At 38.4% G+C, this 18,340-nt stretch overlaps 1 protein-coding gene across 2 annotated transcripts in view; it reads left to right on the top strand.

Moving 5' to 3' along the window:
- LOC146323142 (general transcription factor IIF subunit 2-like) overlaps nt 1-18,340 on the top strand; it is a 71,351-nt gene that overhangs the window by 19,498 nt on the left and 33,513 nt on the right. The gene's annotated exons all lie outside the window — the stretch shown is intronic.

Genomic DNA, 18,340 nt, shown 5'->3' with positions numbered 1-18,340 from the left:
GCAATGTTGGATTCATGTTGTAATATTGAGGGACAGTCAAGACAATCTGTGTGAACGTTAAGCCTCATTTGAAGACAATTAATGAGAGTAGAGTTGGGTTGGTTGGATGCCAGTAATTGTTTTTTCATGTTGCCCTTGTGAAAGTTAACTCTGCAGTGCGAGCTGTGAAAATGTTGTTATATAGAAGTTGGACAGCTCTGCTGTGTGACCCTCATCACTGGTGTTTGTGTGTTTATGTGTGTTTGTTTGTGTGTTGCTGCTGTATGTAAATAGACTTGCCTTGGATGTAAAAATATAGCTACACATGAAAATGAATCAGTCAGACAGGAATTCATATGTTGGATAACCAATATGATCAGCCCGATACTGGCCTATCACAGCTATATCAATCTGTATTGTTGTCTGCATATATGTTGACCAGTATGTGCTGATATGAACATTTTTTTCGGTACGTGGCGTTTAACTCCCTAATATTGGTGTGAATGAAGTAATTTGCAAAAGCAAACAAAAGAATGGCACTAATGTAGCAAACAGCGCTGTAGCCAACCTAAATAACTGCAGGGGAAATTATGCCACAGCAACAGCCTTATGCATTAGTGTTAACTAGCTGTACCTAATAAACTGAGTGTATATCATGTGATTTAATGTGCACTGAAATGGAAACTGTACATTTGTCTGTTGGATATAATGATTATATCAATTACTAATTATCAAGAGGAGACAAATGTACTCGGTTATGGTAAAGTTTAAGAATGTGTGGATCTTTTGCCTGTTTTTTGCTGTAAGTTTGCTTTTTTGATTCAGCACCTGTAATAGTCTTTAACAAGTGCGTACCCTGCAGCTTCTTAGTCCAGAGCCTAAGAAGAACAGGCCTACAGCTCCACTACCCATTACAACCACAGTCTTTTATCTGGCACTGTAAAACACTGGTGCTTTTTAGTGTACAGCACCTTGTTCAAAGGCACCTCGATGAGAGGCGAGGAAGGAAAGCATGGCACTGGTCTTTTCACTACGTGGAGAAAAGAGTCACCTGTCGCTTAGAAAAGGGAAATATGGCTGAAGAGTTTTCCAGAGAGCATGATTGTCCATTTACAGAGGGCAGGCAGATTGTTGCTGCTCTCTAGGTATAAATCCATCTCTCAGTGCATTTTAAAATTTGCTTTTACCAGATCACTAAAGTCTGACTAAAAAAAGAGTCTGTGTTGTTTGCACCCCACAGGTTCCTCAAAAATGCAAATCTCACATTTGTTTTTCCCTGTAGTCACAGTGAAGCACGGGGCTGAATCACTGTGACTCAAGGCCTGCTATTCTTCTCAGAGATGCATGTTTGTTGTTGCCCAAGGTGAAAATAGGAGCGTGAGCCAGCAATTGTTTAGCAAGAGAAACATCATCTGCGTTCTCATTTCTGTTTTGCCTCTTGAAAATGAAGGTTTGTCCAACCCCTGCTGTGCTCCCACACAAGGGACACGTGACACCCAGAATAATGATAGAGGGCTAAAACGTGACGCTCCGTCTCCAGTAGACATGATGTGAGTCTCTGTCAGTAGGTTGTTGAGAGACTGAAAAGGTTACAGTAAAGCACAGTGTTAGAAAATGTGGGGGAAGTAACCTCTTTAAGTCATGTTTTCAGTGAAGTTGCAGCTTGGAAAGTGTTGAGGTGTGTGTCTCCATCATGACCCTTGCCACTGTGTCTCCAGAGCCCATTATGTTAATGGTAATGTCGTAGGTTGAACAAGTATTTTCTCTGTTAACAGTATTTTTGTCATTGTCAGTGTATTTGAACTCCTCTGCGTCCTTTAGACTTTTTTATCTCCTTTTAGACATTTTCTTATAATTTCATGTGAATCTCAGCTAGTGTTGTCGCGGTATTGGAATTTCTAACTTTGATATCTTGAGGGAATGAAATTGTTTGACTTTTATTAAAAGAATTAAATATAACAAAGCTATAACGTAATGAAGAGAAACCTTTTCTGACACATTTGTGTTTTTTTCTCATTAGATGAGGCTTTAAAAAATAAGTACATTATGTAATTAAAAGAGCCATATGCAGCAGTGGTGTGTGCAGAAATGAGGACTGCAGTCAATTAGCAAGTTGGAGCCACAGACTGTACAATAAATAAGTTAAAATCCTCTTAAATATACAGTCTGTGGTTGGATGGAGTTGTTCGCCCCCTCCTCCCTAGACTTGGGAAAGCTCAGGCAGGCTGCAGGAACACTGCAGGAGCACAAGACACGCGCAGCATTGCAATTTAACAATAAAAAGCGACTTACACTGTAAGTTGGTCAGGTGTTAATAACAGTCAGTCATCTGTCTATGTAAAGGTAAGCCCATTATTCTGAAAACAGGTACAGGTGGCTGTAACATTGCTGTCACAGAAGTAAGTATTTCAACTTCCTTTATCTCTGATGACATATCATAGCCACTTTATGATTTACTATAGTGCATATATTACAGATTTCTCCTTTAACTAATCCTAGCATTAACAGACACTTGTAATTTCATAATGCAACAGTGGTATTACACATCACATTTCAGCAATCTGTTTTTTGTGTCAGAGAGAATTGGAGAGTTTGTTCTGTGTTTTATTTTCCTGCCATCACTGCTGCATTTCAAATGAGGAATCCAATTTGCTCTAACGGCCCATTTCTGTATTTAACATCCACAAGCTCATCTGACCTGCACCAGGGGGTTTTTAGTGGTAGATTAGAGTTGGCTGTTGCCTTTGCAGTGGAGTCATACACACTGACACATGAATAAAAAGGATCACATTATTGTTAGAGCAGAGCATGAGCTGGCTGGATATTGGCTCTTTATTAGAAATGTAATAATAGCCAGTCAGTGTTGTCCACATCTCATATGATGGTGGTTCTTCCACACACAGGTCACAGTCCATATGTTTATATTACTTTTGTGTGAGATGTCTGAGCAAGAAAATCATTTTAGTGTTGTGTGGGAGGATTATACTCGACAGTAACAAAACTTCAGCTTTAGGAAAAAAGCTGCTCACCCACCATTAGTCTGGCTTTCACCAGAGAGTTGCTGCTTTGCATTGTCCAAATCTGGCCTGAGCTGGTTATATCGTGGTCAGCTTCAGCTCTGTGCCCTGAGGACAAACCCCTGCACTCCCAAGTCTGATCTTATCTAAATATTCACCAAATGCAGCCATGTATTCTTATATATTCACCAAAGCAGCCATGTAGTCGTAAATATTCACAAATGCAGCCATGTATTCTTACATATACACGAGCGATGTGCGCGATTATTTGATTATGATTAAACCCCCTCTCTCGCTAGTCGGCACCAGAAATACTAGTCGTTTAAACTATTTATCAATATTTCATTCATGCATGATGCCAGTTATCTGTTGCCTCTAAGATTTTATGCAGCTGCCCACCACTGATTGGGGCTGTGGCACTGTTAGATGGCAGCCTCTCTCGCTCAGCGTGTATAACCCAATCGCCCTGGCAACCCCCGTATGTTTATATCAGCAAAGTCGGACAGATGACAGCTCGTAAAACCAGCACGGTTTGGCAGTGTTTTAATCTACAAAATGGAAATAATGTTGAATGTTGACTGTGACTGTGATAAATTGATATATATGTTCAATTGACTAGAGAAACATGTACCCACATTAAGACCTGCACATGAACCTGCAAGTGGAGCAGCAGCTGCTGCTGCTGCTAACACTGCTAACATTAGGCACACTGTGTGGCAGGCCGGCAGCTAATGTCAGCTCTGGGTCCTTTACCTGCAGACACTGTCATCCACGTCGGTTGTTGTCAAGTTTTGTACATTAATATGTAGGGTTTATATTGCACAGTGCAAAGTAGCGCGCATTTCAGCAGCATTTAAAGTACGATTTGGAGATTGTAGATTGTGATTAATGGCTTCAAATGACTCTTAACACAGTCTTTTTTGGAACAGTGTAAATTCTGCTAAATTTTAACTGCTTTCTGAGTGCTTTCTTAGTGTTAGACTAGTCTAAATTAAATTTTGCGTTTAATCGACAGGGGAAATTAGTCACCAGGAACATACTTAGTATCCACAAATGCAGCCATGTATTCTTACATATCCACTCACTATTTGGCATGTGCATGATCAGCCTGATAGGGGCCCATTATTTACCCTGTGGCCCATTAAGTACAGTGCACGCAGCTCAACTACACATAGCAGCTTTATTGTTTGCTCAGAGACACAAACCAACCAGTACTCCTACATATATGCCGGAAAAATACTAAATGGCTGCAGGTTTTCTGTGTCAGCCAGTTTATCCTAATTTTGGTGGAAAAAAATCACACACTCAGATTGGCAGTGCGATATCTTGCTGTTGCTTACTGCTTAAAAGGAAAGGTCTACTAGATGAGATCAAAAGCAAAAGTCCTATTAAATCCATCTGCTGGTCATGACCTGTTCAGGAAATGTTCTTATAATTAGCCTGTATAACAAATGTGTGTATATATGTAAATCTTTATGGTAACCATGGTAACATGTATGAGCATCAGCACGAGTGCATGGATTTGTCCTTGATCAGATTGTCAAAGTAGAAATTAAGTCTTCTGTGTTTGTATCCTACTGTGTGCACTTTGGTTCTAGGTCTTTGTCATTATTCATATCATGTAGTTTAATAATAATGCTACATAATAATATGTAATAATGCTAATAATAATTTCTTTCTGCATGAGCACTTTGTGACTCCAGAGAGTGTAAGTATACATATAAGAAGCATGCTGTTAGTTACCAGAATCTGATTTCCCCATGTGAGTCTATGTTGCACTGATGATGCAGAATGATATCACCAAAACGGTTCAATCAGTGAGTTGAATGTAATTGAGTAATGTTCTTTACACACTGCATATTCATAGCCCAGGGCTAACCTATCACTTCTTCCTTCCAAGTGTATAGAGGAACCTACAGTGGCTGCAAAACTTGCACAAATGAATAAAGGCCGTATCTAGAGCCAGTGTTTATTTTGTTTGTTTTGGCTTATTGTAGAAACATGGCGGTTCATCATGCTAGCGTCCATGGAAGAGGACCAGCTCCCTCTGTACATGTAAAGGCTTAATTCTCAGGTAACGAAAGCGCAACAATTATTTTTCTTAAGGTGATTGTACACTAATGAAAGCATATATTCTGCCAATAAATCCATACACATCCCACACACTGGACCTTTAAGCTTCTTCACCCTTCTATTAGCTGTGGGTTATATACGTTGTTACAGCTACTGATGTGAATAATCTAGCATGTTCCATGATTTCTTTTTAACAGCCTGAAGCCCTGTTTCACACTGACAGGTTTTAGCCCTTGTTTTTTTCTATATTCAGGGGATAACCCCTCAAACTAGAGGCTAACCATGCTCCAGAGCAGGGACAAGCAAGACCAAGGCTAAAGTCCCTGTTAGCCCACTTTGGAATGTGCCAGTTTGAAAGTTTTCTTAGCCTGGGGCTAAGTACAGTAAGTAAGTTTATTTAGTGTAACACTTATCACAAAGCAAGGTCACAAGTGCTTCACAAAAATTAGATTGTTGAAAAAAAAAACTGTCAGTCTGCATGAATTCATTTTTAAGCCTCTTGGATTATTTGTAAAAAAAAAAACAAAAAACAGTGTGGCCATGAATTGGTCCAGATCTAAAATGCAAAAATGTCAAATTTTAACCTTGTTTTATCCAAATGGACCAAACTGAGAGATGGGTTATTTTAAACTTAAGATAATAAATTATACAGGAATGAAGGTCCAGCATGTAAGATTTATGGGGAGAATATTGCAATGATAGAATATTTATAAGCATACTTTCCTTAATGTATAAATAATATAAGAATTGTTGTATTTTTGTTACCTTAGAATAAGATGTTTATATTTACCTTAGGGCAGAGTACTCTTCCATGGAGGCCACCATGTTTGTAGCCCAGAATGTACAAACCAAACACTGGCTCTAGATAAGGGCCTTTGTGACCACTATAGATTCTCCTACACACTTGAAAGGGGAGGGTGAGACAAGGTGTTTGCAATCTGCATGCTCACAACTGGATGGCAATAAATCCTACTCACTGGTCCTTTAATTTGACCTGAGGATTTTTTTCCCATCTCTTTCTGTATGGAAATTTGTATTTCTATTACATTTGTCTTTGATTAAAAAAATATTTAGAATGTTATTTACAGTCAAAACAGGCACCAAGTGAGTATAATTTAACAAAAAAATTGACAGTAGACTACAGTAATTGATAACCTGCCTTAGTTGAGGTTTTACTTATAAACACAACAAGAACAGAGAAAACAAAGAAAAAACACTAAAAATAGTTCAATCAATTCCCTCACTAATAATCAACTGATACTGGGTCAGCTGGGTCTGGAACCCTGGGGGCTGTTCCTGGTTTGTCCAGTTGATAATCCAGACCTGTATGGTAGATTGTGTGTCCAGAGTATCTGTGCTGTTGTCGGATCTGAGAGAAAAAAAACTTACATAACTGACATATCTGACATTGAACATTGATTTTTTTTTTCTATCTGAGTGTTGAATCCATTAAACAGTACAAGACAGAGGCTGTGGGATCAGAACCATACTTCACTCACACCATCACTCTAAAACTATAGGTACTGACATTCATATTCAATTAATAAATTCACGCAGATGCACATAACACACACGCTGCCACAAAGCCGCTGTCATGTTGTGTGAACGGCTGATTACCACTTTCACACATACAGTAGGGAGGTGGAGGGCAGGTTTCCTCTGATTTCCTCCTCCACCTCTTTCTGTTATTCTGCTCTGCTGGAGATCCTCCTCACATCTCTCTCTTTCTGATTTTCTTTACTGTTTCTGCTGTTCTAGTTTCTCTAGAGCTCGAAGGATTAGTGTATTAAAGGAGCAATATGTAACAACTGCCCATCCAAAAATGAGTCCTGCAAATAGTGAGTTGGAGCCATAGACTATATTTTAAATAGGTCGAAATCGTACTTCATACACAGTCTATGGTTGAATTAGTTGTATCCCCTCGCTCCCTGCTACCGTACTGTATTTAATTGTTACATTATTCTTTCATGATCCCAATTGAGGTTAGCTCTATCAGGCCATTATTCATCTATTTTACCTTCAATGGGATGTGGTTTATTCAGTCACTTGTAACAATTGAATTGTAGAATTTGTCACATCAGTAGTGTATGGGAAATATGAATTTATTGCAACTAACGATTATTTTCATTGCTGATTAATCTAGTGATTATTTTCTCTATTAATCTAGCAGCTGTGTGGTCCATAAAATGTCCAAAAGCCCACGGCGACCTTCTCAAATGTCTTGTTTTGCCGACAAGCCAAAGATACTCAGTTTACTGTCATAAAGAAGTAAAAGAACCAGAAAATAGAATCGGAGAATTTCAACTTTTTTTTGTTTTTAGTAAAAAAAATACTCAAAATGATTAATCAAAACAAAGTTGGCGATTCATTTAATAATCGATTCATAATCAATTAATCATTGTAGTGCTGTTGTAATACAATTTAATCAGATTCAAGGTGTTTTCAGATGCTATAATAAATGTAATTTTCAGGGGTATGACAGTGGCTAGCCCTGTTTTGTTCATTTTTTCATGAAAATTCCTCAATCAAGGGTGACTGCAGAGGGAACAAGTGGGTTTATCTCACTTCACTGGCAGAATGGTTTCAGTTTTTGAAGAAAAATGCAGCTATAGAGTTGAATCTGAGTCATTCCCAAGACAGAAGTTTGTTTTTAAGTGTAAATGCTGTTTCAGAGGCCCTCAGGAAGACATACAGCTCTTGGGGGAAACACTTGCTTTATTGAACATTTTTTATGAAAAATCTCAGGTTTACTGTATCAACTACCGACAGCTTCAATCTAAAAATATCTAAATATATTATTGCATGAAAAAAAATCTCTACAGTCACTGTTTCATTGTGCCCCCCCCGCCTCTCTGCATCTGTGTCTCATCTTTTTTTTTGTGACTGAATAATGGTTGCCGCTGCCTCTTTTGTCTGAGCAGAGAGCAGAAGTGGAAGGGGTCTGACCTTCCCCACCTCCTCCTCTTCATCACCCTGTCTCTGTTCCCTCCTCCTCCTCCTCCTCTGCCATTGCTTTTTCTTTCTGGAGTTTAAAGATAAAAAATCTGAGGTATGTTAGTCATTTTCTGGCTGAGCAGCACCACACGGCTAATGCATCGCGATAAGGAAGGTTGTGTGTCAGAGAAAGGGAGCCGCTTGTGAGCACATGATGTAGGAGTTGAGTTTGCCTGGCAACAGGTGAAAGGACTGAGATGAGACGGGTGATGATAGTAGTATGATTTATGCTTTTTCTCGCTGCTGCTATCGTCTCTCTTTTTCTCCGCCTGCACCTCCTGCGGTTCACTTTGACCCCGCAACTAATAAGTAAAAGCATCATCATCATAAAAAATGCATGGGGCTGATCAGCAATTAAAAAAGGCCTCAGGTTTGATGTTGTTGACAGTAAAGTATCAGCGGTAGGAGAACAGCACCGGTTCACCGAGTTTATCTTCTCTCGAAGGTGTTGCATCTTCTTTGTTGCACATGGTGTTACGTGTGCGATACATGTTTGTTGTTTGCTTTTGTGAGGAGTGGGCTGAGGATGAGGTCCGCCTGATGTCAGAGGTTGGTGTGGCTGTATGAGTCATGACGGGGGTGGTGGCGGCTGGTCCGACCATTTGACGACATTGCCTGCTGGAACAGATGGTTTCAGTCACCATGGAGGGGGAGCGCAGTCAGAGGTACAGTGAGAGATGCTGCTCACTCAAAGGTGGCTGATTGTTGGTATGCCGTGCAACTAAAAGGTAGTCAAGGCAACTCTGAGAAAACAGGTTAAATTGCCTCTTACTGCAAAGGCTTTTCCTCTCTAGCAAGAATAGACACTAGAGAATATGAATACTTTTCAGTGTTGGGAATGATCAAATTTAAACATTTCTGTAAATGGATCTTGACGCATCCCTGCTTCACATTTGCATTGGCATCAACAGCTTTGCCCCGTGCCAAAGCAGTTTTTCTTTTCCTTAGCCAGCCATCACACGCCAGTATAATGAACGTTTTAACATGTGGTACCTCAAAAGTACTATTCACTTTGCACCAGGCCTGGAATTTCATCATTCTGGGGACAAGGCCACTTGGCCTTTGGTGTTGTCAAATGTCAAATAAAACAATGATTTAAAGTCTATGGTAATAATGAATGTAAATGAGGATTCAGGGTGATTTTTACTTCTTTTCAGTATTTATTCGCTAATTTGTTAGAGCTAAGTACAGTGACACAAGAAGTCAAAGGTCAGTCTATATAATGACATCATAAGTAGCTTGGGATATGTTGAGTTTTGAGTTAGTATCTCAAAATAATGAGAAAATCTCTTGAAAAAAGTAATTTAATAAGTATGAGAAAGTGTATTGTTTTGAAATACTAATTTATTATTTTGAGATACTAATTGTTTTGAAAGTCTATACTAACTATACCAACGATACTAATTAATTTTTTTTTACATATTAAGTTGTCATTTTAAGATACTGAGTCATTATTTTGATATAATAAGTCATTATTTTGAGATAGTAAGGCATCATTTATAGATACTAAGTCATCATTTTGAGATACTAAGTTGTCATTTTGAGATAAGTCAATTTTTTTGGAGATACTCGTTCATTATTTTGATATAATAAGTCATTATTTTGAGAACGTTTCTCATTATAATGACTCACCAGATCTAATGTTTTTAGCGAGAATATCAATCCTTCTCAGTGTTTGGAATTATGAAATTTAAACATTTCCATCAATGGATTTTGACATCCTAACTTTATTTATTTTACTTTACCAGCTATCACACACCGGTATAATCAACCTACTTTATCTATTAATTAATTAATTAATTAATTTATTTATTGATATTTGTTATTGTTAAGTACAGGGACACTGGAAGTCATATATAATAAGTTAGCATCTCAAAATAATAAAAGGATATATTGGCCTCTGCTGCGCTGATTTTGATCCTTCTTTTTTAATGTGTTCCACACCATTGTGGAGTTCCCATTTAATTATGACACTGTCTACTTATGAGTTTAATTTAGGGAGGGATATTTGTACTTTCAGTTACATTTTTATTACCATATTTTTCATCACTTATTTGTTTGCCACTGTGATTATTACTAATGCAATAATTTGGTCACATCACATATCTGCCATACTTTGTTTTTACTTGATAAAATCAAAGCAGCAGCGTCTATGTTAGGTCATCTTGTCAATCAGTTCATGTTGCAGTGGGGGTGAAAATTTCCACCTACAGAAAACCAACTTTGCTCCCATTTTTTAAAATCTGAACTAGTTCACTGAGGTTGTCATAAGCTCAGGGCATTCCTGCATCAACTTAAAGAGGGAGACTAATTATGATAAAAAACAAATCAGGAGAGGGGAAGTGAGGAATAAACCTACTGAGCCAGTAATTTAACTCATGTTTAGGGTTCTGGTCAGTTGGTTGTTATGCTCTTTTCTCACCAAATTCTCACTGGTCAGTCACTGGTGTTACTTTAATAAGAAGAGAAGCATTTCTTAATCTATTATTGTCGAGGGCGGGGCGTATGCATACCTGATGTATTGTAGTTCTGAGTGGTGGGCTGTTTATTGAACATTTACTTGGTTCTTGGACACTGTGTCAGTGAAGGAGCACAAATCGCTACATCGGCCTGTAGCCTCAGATGACAGAAGAACTGAGTGAATAAAGTTTATTTTTGGTGACAACTTGTGTGTGGATTTTACTCTGCCAGATTCCTTTCTCAACAGATCGATACCGGCTGTCTGTGACCCGGTCTCAAACTCAAAAGCTCTAAGTTCTGCCATATTTTATGTTGTTGTAGTGTTTATTTGTGTGAACATTAATCCTTGCAGGTCAGATGCTGGTAACCGTATACTGTACTGTAGCACAAGCTGCATTGGTCCTGAGCTTTGTTTGTATACAGGAGCTCACGTGACCCTCGTCACTGACGTGTGGCTGTGTGTATATGTGTGTGTTGTTGCTGCATAATGACATAGCTACATGTGAAAAAGAAATAGTCCCACTGCAGGAATTAATTTGCTTGGCAACGCTGTGTAACTTTGATTAACACCCATTTAGGCTACCAGATAGGGTAGGATTTATAAATTTAGAGATAACATGCAGTTTTTTCCCCCCATTGATCAATCAATTGGTTGAAGAGTAGGTAGAACAGCCCTCATATTTGCAGGGGATTAACTACTATAGTTATCACTTAAAAAATATATACCTTTATAAATATATTGTATTTAGGCATATGAATTACATCATATACATTCTTGTTTACATTGGTACCATGTCAAAGGGAAGAAGAACAATATTAACTTTGTAAAGACAAAGTGTGGGCGCCCATTTCTGCAGTAAGATCATCAGGAAGATGACCAAGGAAGCGTTGCCACACATGTAGCACCGAGGGGTTTCATAGGAAAAACTTTAGATATTTCTCTGTACCACAGTTTGACTGAGGGAGGCTTCTCCCCGATCCGCTGGAACAGAATACATGAAGCGGAGGTTTCCCAATGAGAGTGAGCTGTCCAGTGGGTAAAGAAAGCTGCCCTGTGGGTATGTTCAGGAGAAACAAGTCTGGCTCTGTCTTTACCATTTTTTGGAAAATAAAGCTAAGCTCCTAGCAATATTTTCCAGCACCTGGATATCAAGGGACATTGACAGATACAATGATAAGTTCCTACTTCATTTTATACTTCACACAGAAGGGAAACATCTGGGGATTAATTTTGTTTAGAAAGTGATGAGTGCGCTGCAGTCTGTTTCTCTACTGTCTCTCTCTCAGTATATTGCATGTAAATATTTTCTTAGGAGATCGAAGACTTGTGACTTCTTGGCATTAATTTCAACCTCCAAGTCCTTTAAGTCTGTAACTTTTTTTTTTCATAATGCATATTTTACATAAAAAGGGAAACAAGGGCAGCTAGATTAAGGTTGAGAAAGAGGCTTTCAATTAAGCTTTTCATTGGTTTCTGTGTTGGGAACATAAGATCAGGTTTCATAAAATGGCTCATCTGAGGAAAACAAAAAAGTGGCTGTGGGGTATTCTGTATTTAGTCAGGAGTTGTATGCATGACTTGAAATGACCACTTTCAAATAAGTCAGCAAAAAATAGTCGCTGATTTCTTTCCTTTGAGTTACAGTCATTGAAAACGCTTTTTTCCAACACCAGGAGAGAAGCCTTTTATTATGAGTTCAAGGTTGTAATGCTGATAGAAAAACCTGACTGGCCAACACATTAAGTAATATCACACCAAATCTTAACAGTGCTGAACATGATAAAATTGTTTTTGACCTCTACTAGAAGTTCACTTATTTCAGTTGAAATAAGGCTGAAAAGTCAGAGAGGGACACAACACCATGCAGCTACAGGATTTTCCTTTTGACATAAATGATGGAAAATGATGGCGCCAGCCTGATATTTTCCAGCCATGGCAAGCCCAGTTATAAAACAGAAAGTTGGGTAGGGCTTGACCCTTCCTGTCTATTAGCATCTGTAAAGTCTTCATCTTTAATCAACTTTCTTTCTTGCTGTATACATTTTTGGAGAAGTCTTTCAATATCTAAAAAGGGCTGTTCTATTGATCTTAAGTGGCAGAATTTGCATGGGTATAATACCTTAGAAAGTTATATATATAAGGAAAATTTTTCTCATCCACAACAGAGGAAGTTCAAACCACCTGTTAAAGTGTCTTTGAACTGGTGCCAGAGTTGGTATGAAATTCAGTTTATGCATCTTTTTAATAGCCCTGTTTTTAATAGCCCCCTTTACAGAGCCTATTTAAGGTGGGAATGTCATTATTCTGCCTCATACAAACACAGAGTGGAGGATTATTGTGGCTCTGCCTATTTTACTTGAAATATTGTCCCTGTAGTTGGTGATTATTTGGCTAAAGAGTTCTTTGTCTAACTTTTATATTGCTTGAAGTGATAACTCCCCTTGCTGCAACTGTCACAACCACTTGTTGCTTATTAATGTGTCAAAATGACAGCCTTCAGATTTTTCTGTCATTGTTTAAAAAATTCACTGAATGACAGAAAATGCTTGGTTAATGTGTCCTCTGGCCCATCAGGGCCTGGACCTCCTGCTCTGTAGGATATAATGGTCTCTCAGATGTGTGTATACCATTGACATATATAGAGATAGAGATCCCTGCAAGTGAAGCCAGAACATCTTGATTGCCCCCTGGTGGTTGGCTGCAGTATAGGTCATAAATTCTGCCTCCCCAATGTTAATAGACACGATTTGGACCAAACTAAAACATCAAAATGCACTTCAAATAAATATTTCCCAAAGACAGTTTCTGTCATTTCAGGTCGTTCTTTTCATGCTTTTGTTTGTTTAAGTGTTCATTTTTCTCATCAGTTTGGCTTTAATTTGTTACTTGATGCCATCAAAAGGGGGGTTTCATCCCATAATTGACAGCTGAGCTCTGCTCACACTTGAGTCAGCTGGCTGTGTGGGCAGGAACTAAAGCACGCCTCCAACACTTGTCAATACTGCGCAGGCTCTGGCTCTAAATGACCAGCGGAAGATCACAGTGCTTGTATCGTGGATATTTTGGTTTCAGTTTTGTACAGTGGGAGGCAGTAATATTAGAAACAAAATAATTTTATTTGCAAAAAGTTGTGCAACCATGCTATCCTTGAGTGATGGTATTACATAAAACATTCCCCAGCCCTTGGCCAATCGAGCGAGAAGCTTGCCGTTGTACCACATTCATATAAAAGATGCTTGGCAAAAAATATTACATCCTGCTTTTTAAGTTAGCAATTGGTCTGGGTCAGATCAGACCATTTTTAGTTTTTTAATATAGAAGTGGAGGAAGAGTCTTCTAAATCTTTGTCAATAATTTGCTCTGCAAGCTTTGGTAAATTAGCTGATGTTCTTTTTCTCTTTGTGGCTGTAAAGGAGATTATGCCCCCCCTAAGGAATGCTTTGCCCATTTCCCATAAAGTAGAAGCAGAAACATGAGGTGTATTCCCCAGATGAGTTCCCATTCCCATCCCGAATGTGTTTCTAAGTAGGTTAAAAATGTAAGATTGCTAAGAAGAGATGGGTTTAAGTGCCACTGTTGAAAGTACTCATAATAGTTTGGTAGAAGTTCAGTAGTGACTGAAGAATAAGTCTGAGAGGGCACATGTGTTAATAGAACAGGCTTTGACATGTCACTTTTGATAACTATGCTTTGGTGAATCTGATCTAACCTTTTCAAACACCAAAATCACAAAATAGCACAAACTAACTGATCAAGGCAGTGGCAAGTCCAGCAACTCTCGTCTTTGGCGAGGTGAATTTACTGATATTGATTTTTTTTTTTTTTCAGGTGGACCCTTTTTAAGTGGCTAAAACACATTTTGCTGCTGACCCCATCCACAGCAGTTAATTGCTTAACTTCTGTGCTGGTACTCCTCTCTGCTTCTCCAAAAGGGGTGGTGACCTCCATCTGCTGCAGTTAAAACACTGACTATTGATAAGTGCCTCATACAACCCCACTTCAAATATTTTGAACTATCCTTTTAATGTAAAAACAGGACTTTGCTGCTGCAGTTGGTTGAGGTGCGGCTGCATTTGAACTGCTTTGTGGAGGACTGGAGCTAGTAGTTATTTTCATAATGTATTAATATGATTTTCTCCATTAATCGATTGGTTGTTTAGTTTGTAAAAAATCAGAAAATGGTGAGAAATGCAGTCACAATTACCCAGATACCCAAGTGACACCCTCACAGTAGTTGTTTTGCCAGACCAGAGGCAATAAAATTCAAAACTGTTGGATAGTATAATTTATAAGAAGATACCATATTTTATGTAATTGTAATTTGTAATCTAACTAAAGCTGTCAGATACATATAGTGTAGTTAAAGGTACTACATTTACCTCTAAATGTAGTGGAGTGGACGAAGAAAGTGACATACAAAGAAAAGTACCTGAAAGCTTAACTTAAGTGCAGTTCTTGAGTAAATGTGCTTGATAATGACACACATCAGAGTGCAATGCAGAGAGATAAAAAGAGGTTCTCCTTGAGGGAACAGGACAGGATTTATCTCTCAGACTGGCCTACTTTTAACATACCAGATATCCTTATTGGAACTGGGAGGGTTTGAAGGGGCTCCCCAAAGGCTTCTGCAGGTGGAGTCACTGCACTGTGGCAGTGATCCAGTAGAACTTGATGTCAGTCAGTATAGCAGGTGTTTTAGAGGTGAGAGCAGAGCTGAGTGGTTTAATTAAATTAACTTACAGTGTCTGTGATTGACATTGTTGTGTGATGACATTGTGAATTTTTTTTTTTTTTACAAATCAGTAATGACTCATCAAATTCTAACTACAAGTGTAAGTCCATTATCGCTGAACACTGTCCTGCTCTGAGGCTGCTGCGTCAAGCTGGAAGATGTTTTAGGTCCTGGCCGATTTCACAGACAGGGCTTAGATTAATCTAAGAGTGGGCCTTAATCTGTACTAGTTAGCCTAAACGAGGACACTTAGGGCTGGTTTCACAGACAAAGCTTAAGCCAGGTCCCAGGCTAAAATGTTTAAGCTGTTTTAACTCAAAGCATCTTACACAGACTGGACCTGTTCTGGATTAAACTAAACTGGTTGCAAGAGGGAGGATTAGAGCTTCTCTTGGACTAAACTGAATCTTAAATTAATCTGTCAAAGAGGTAGGTTTAATTTGTGCGTTGTACTGTTTGTGAGGGAGCATCAATTTGTTTTACTATATAATTCTGGGTTTTTGTGGGTGGTATTAAATTTCCTGCTTTACTAGTACAAGATTAAGGCCTACTGATGGATTAATTTCAATCTTGTCTGTGAAACCAGCCCTTAAGTTGCTTTCATGAATGTAGCTTGAATTTGGTATAATTAGTTGGACACCGTGGAATCCTGGAGTGAGGTAAACCTAAATCAGAAGACCTGGGTTAAGCCTCAGGAGGTTAAGTATGAGCACCTGCTGTTGGTCTATTGATGATCATGAAAACCCGTAATGGAATAGAAAACTGCATTATTGGGGTGAATCTGGAGACAAAACCATGGCAAAGGCAAAGAGAATTTGCTCAAAAACTTAAGTGAGAATAAGAAAGCGCTGCTAAAACATATTGTGTCAAACTATGCAGTTACTAAAAGTAAGAACTTGTCTCTCTCACAGTGCACCCAAGTAATCAAAAATACTTCCTTTTCCTTTTACTATACCTATAGTGCAATTTATCCATTTAGTTTGTTTTGGTGTGATTTGCGGAATTGGAGCTATCAGCTGTAGACATGTCTGCATTCTCTTGAATATAACGACCAGGAATTATGACCCGTGTACACAAGATAATTCACAGACCTTGTTGTGAGCAGTTTCGTGTAGGAACTACATTATTTCAACAGTAGAATGTACTGGAATGTCTTTCTCTCTGCAGTAGAATCTACCAGAACTGTTTTCTTTCTCATAGGAAGAAAATAGTTCCTACATGAAACTACGTACAAAAAGGTCTGTGAATTATCCTGAGTAACTGTGTCATGATTTCTGGAAAGAGACACCGGTGTTAATGTCTTCTCTTTTCCACCTTTTCTGTCTACCTTTGCCTCTCATGTCCAGTGAAGGCAAAAGGGCAAAAAAAAAAAAAGCTTAAAAATGCTCTTTAATGAAGGATCCCTAACTATTAATTAGTATTCATTATTCATAATTTGAGCAGGCGGGCAGAGTGACACTTTGCACTGAAAGGCAATTTAGAGAACTTAGGATCATAGTGCCATTTTGCATCTTAATAATACATTACAATACGTGTGTGCTTTTGGCCCGTTTCTCACCATTAAGTGTCAGTTTCGGCCCTCCAGGGGAAAAAGTGCGAGCACCCTTGATTTAGATATTACAAATATACAATGCTCCTTCACATATAGTACTGAGTGGAAATTAAATCTGTCTCTTTGAAGGATTAATTTAAGCTTCAATTTAGTCCTAGAGTAGCTCTAATTGTCCCTCTTGCAGTAGGCTTAGTTTAATCCATAACAGACTAAATCTAAGAGTATTTTAAGAATCTGTGGAAGTTGCTTTGAGTTAAGACAGCTTAAATAGGCATTTTAGTCTTGGCCTGTGAAACGGGCTCCCTGATGCTACAAAGTGTCTCCATGCACAGGATGGGAAAATGGACTGTATGCCACAGTTGTTTTGTGAAAGATTAATTGCTCAAAATACCTTACTATTATAAATAAAAGGCCTGTATCACAAATATGAGCCAGATTAGAAGAAGTCTAGCACATGCAAGCATCAACATTATCACTTTAAAGATAAAATGAACACCAAGCTGAAAAACATTATTTATCCGAATTAAAGTCTGATGCACCTCTGTTCACCCTCAGTATCACTGCTGGGTGAAACACCACACCTTAAGTACACTACTACATCACTGTGTACCAAAGTAAGAACTTTAGCTGCAACGGGTTGACAAAAAAACACATTTTCAGCTGTTGTTAAGATGACATTTAGCATTTAGAAGCTTTGACTATTTTGTTTTAGCCTCTCTAAGTTGTAGTCATCAATAGGAATAATTAATTCAAGACAAGATGAAAGTAATGGAACTGGGGAAAAATCACTTTGCTGACTTTCTATACTACCTCTGGAGGACCTGGGAGTCCTCTATATGGTGTTTCTGATTAGATTATAATAAGACAGATAAATAGTGCATCATGATTTTCTGCAAGGTCGTAATTATGGGGTCAAAATGCTAAAATCGAGCAGCCCAGTACAGTAGATTATTTCAACAAAGAGGACCACTAATTCCTGTAGGTTCTTGTTGTTGAAAGTCCTTCAATGGCGCTAATTAACTAAAGCCACTTTCAAAATTAGTCACCCAAAATGGGTTTCGATGTGATTTCTTCATTTCAGGGAGCAGAAACCCAAGAACATTACACCCTCTACTGTTCTGACACCTAATACGTGTAACAACATAGAATATGCTGCACAAAGTGCTAATTTTGTACCCGTGATGAATTTTTTGAACACCTTCTAGGTTGTTCCAGACATGAAAATTAGTGTTTAACACATGCAGAGAAGTGTAACAGGAGTAATTTTATGCAAGGAAGATGTTCTGGTTTGCTTAAGCTGAAAGGGATAATCAGTTCAGTGTGTCTCTACCACTCATTTCTGTCAGAAGATTCTAGAAAATTAACAGGAATAAAAAGTTCCTGGTCTGGTTCAGTGGTTTTTGGGACACACTGTACTGAAGTTCATGTTGGTCTGTTGGTCAGTATACCTTTTATGCTCTTGACTCCAAGCAAATAGTCATGATTCCAGTACATTTCCATTCCATCCAAGACTTGCTGTCCTGTGTCGTGTT

This window comes from Lutjanus erythropterus, chromosome 8 (genome assembly GCF_056507025.1).
Source record: "Lutjanus erythropterus isolate fLutEry1 chromosome 8, fLutEry1.hap2, whole genome shotgun sequence".
Classification (NCBI taxonomy): domain Eukaryota; kingdom Metazoa; phylum Chordata; class Actinopteri; order Lutjaniformes; family Lutjanidae; genus Lutjanus; species Lutjanus erythropterus.
This window is presented reverse-complemented; position numbering and strand designations above follow the sequence as displayed.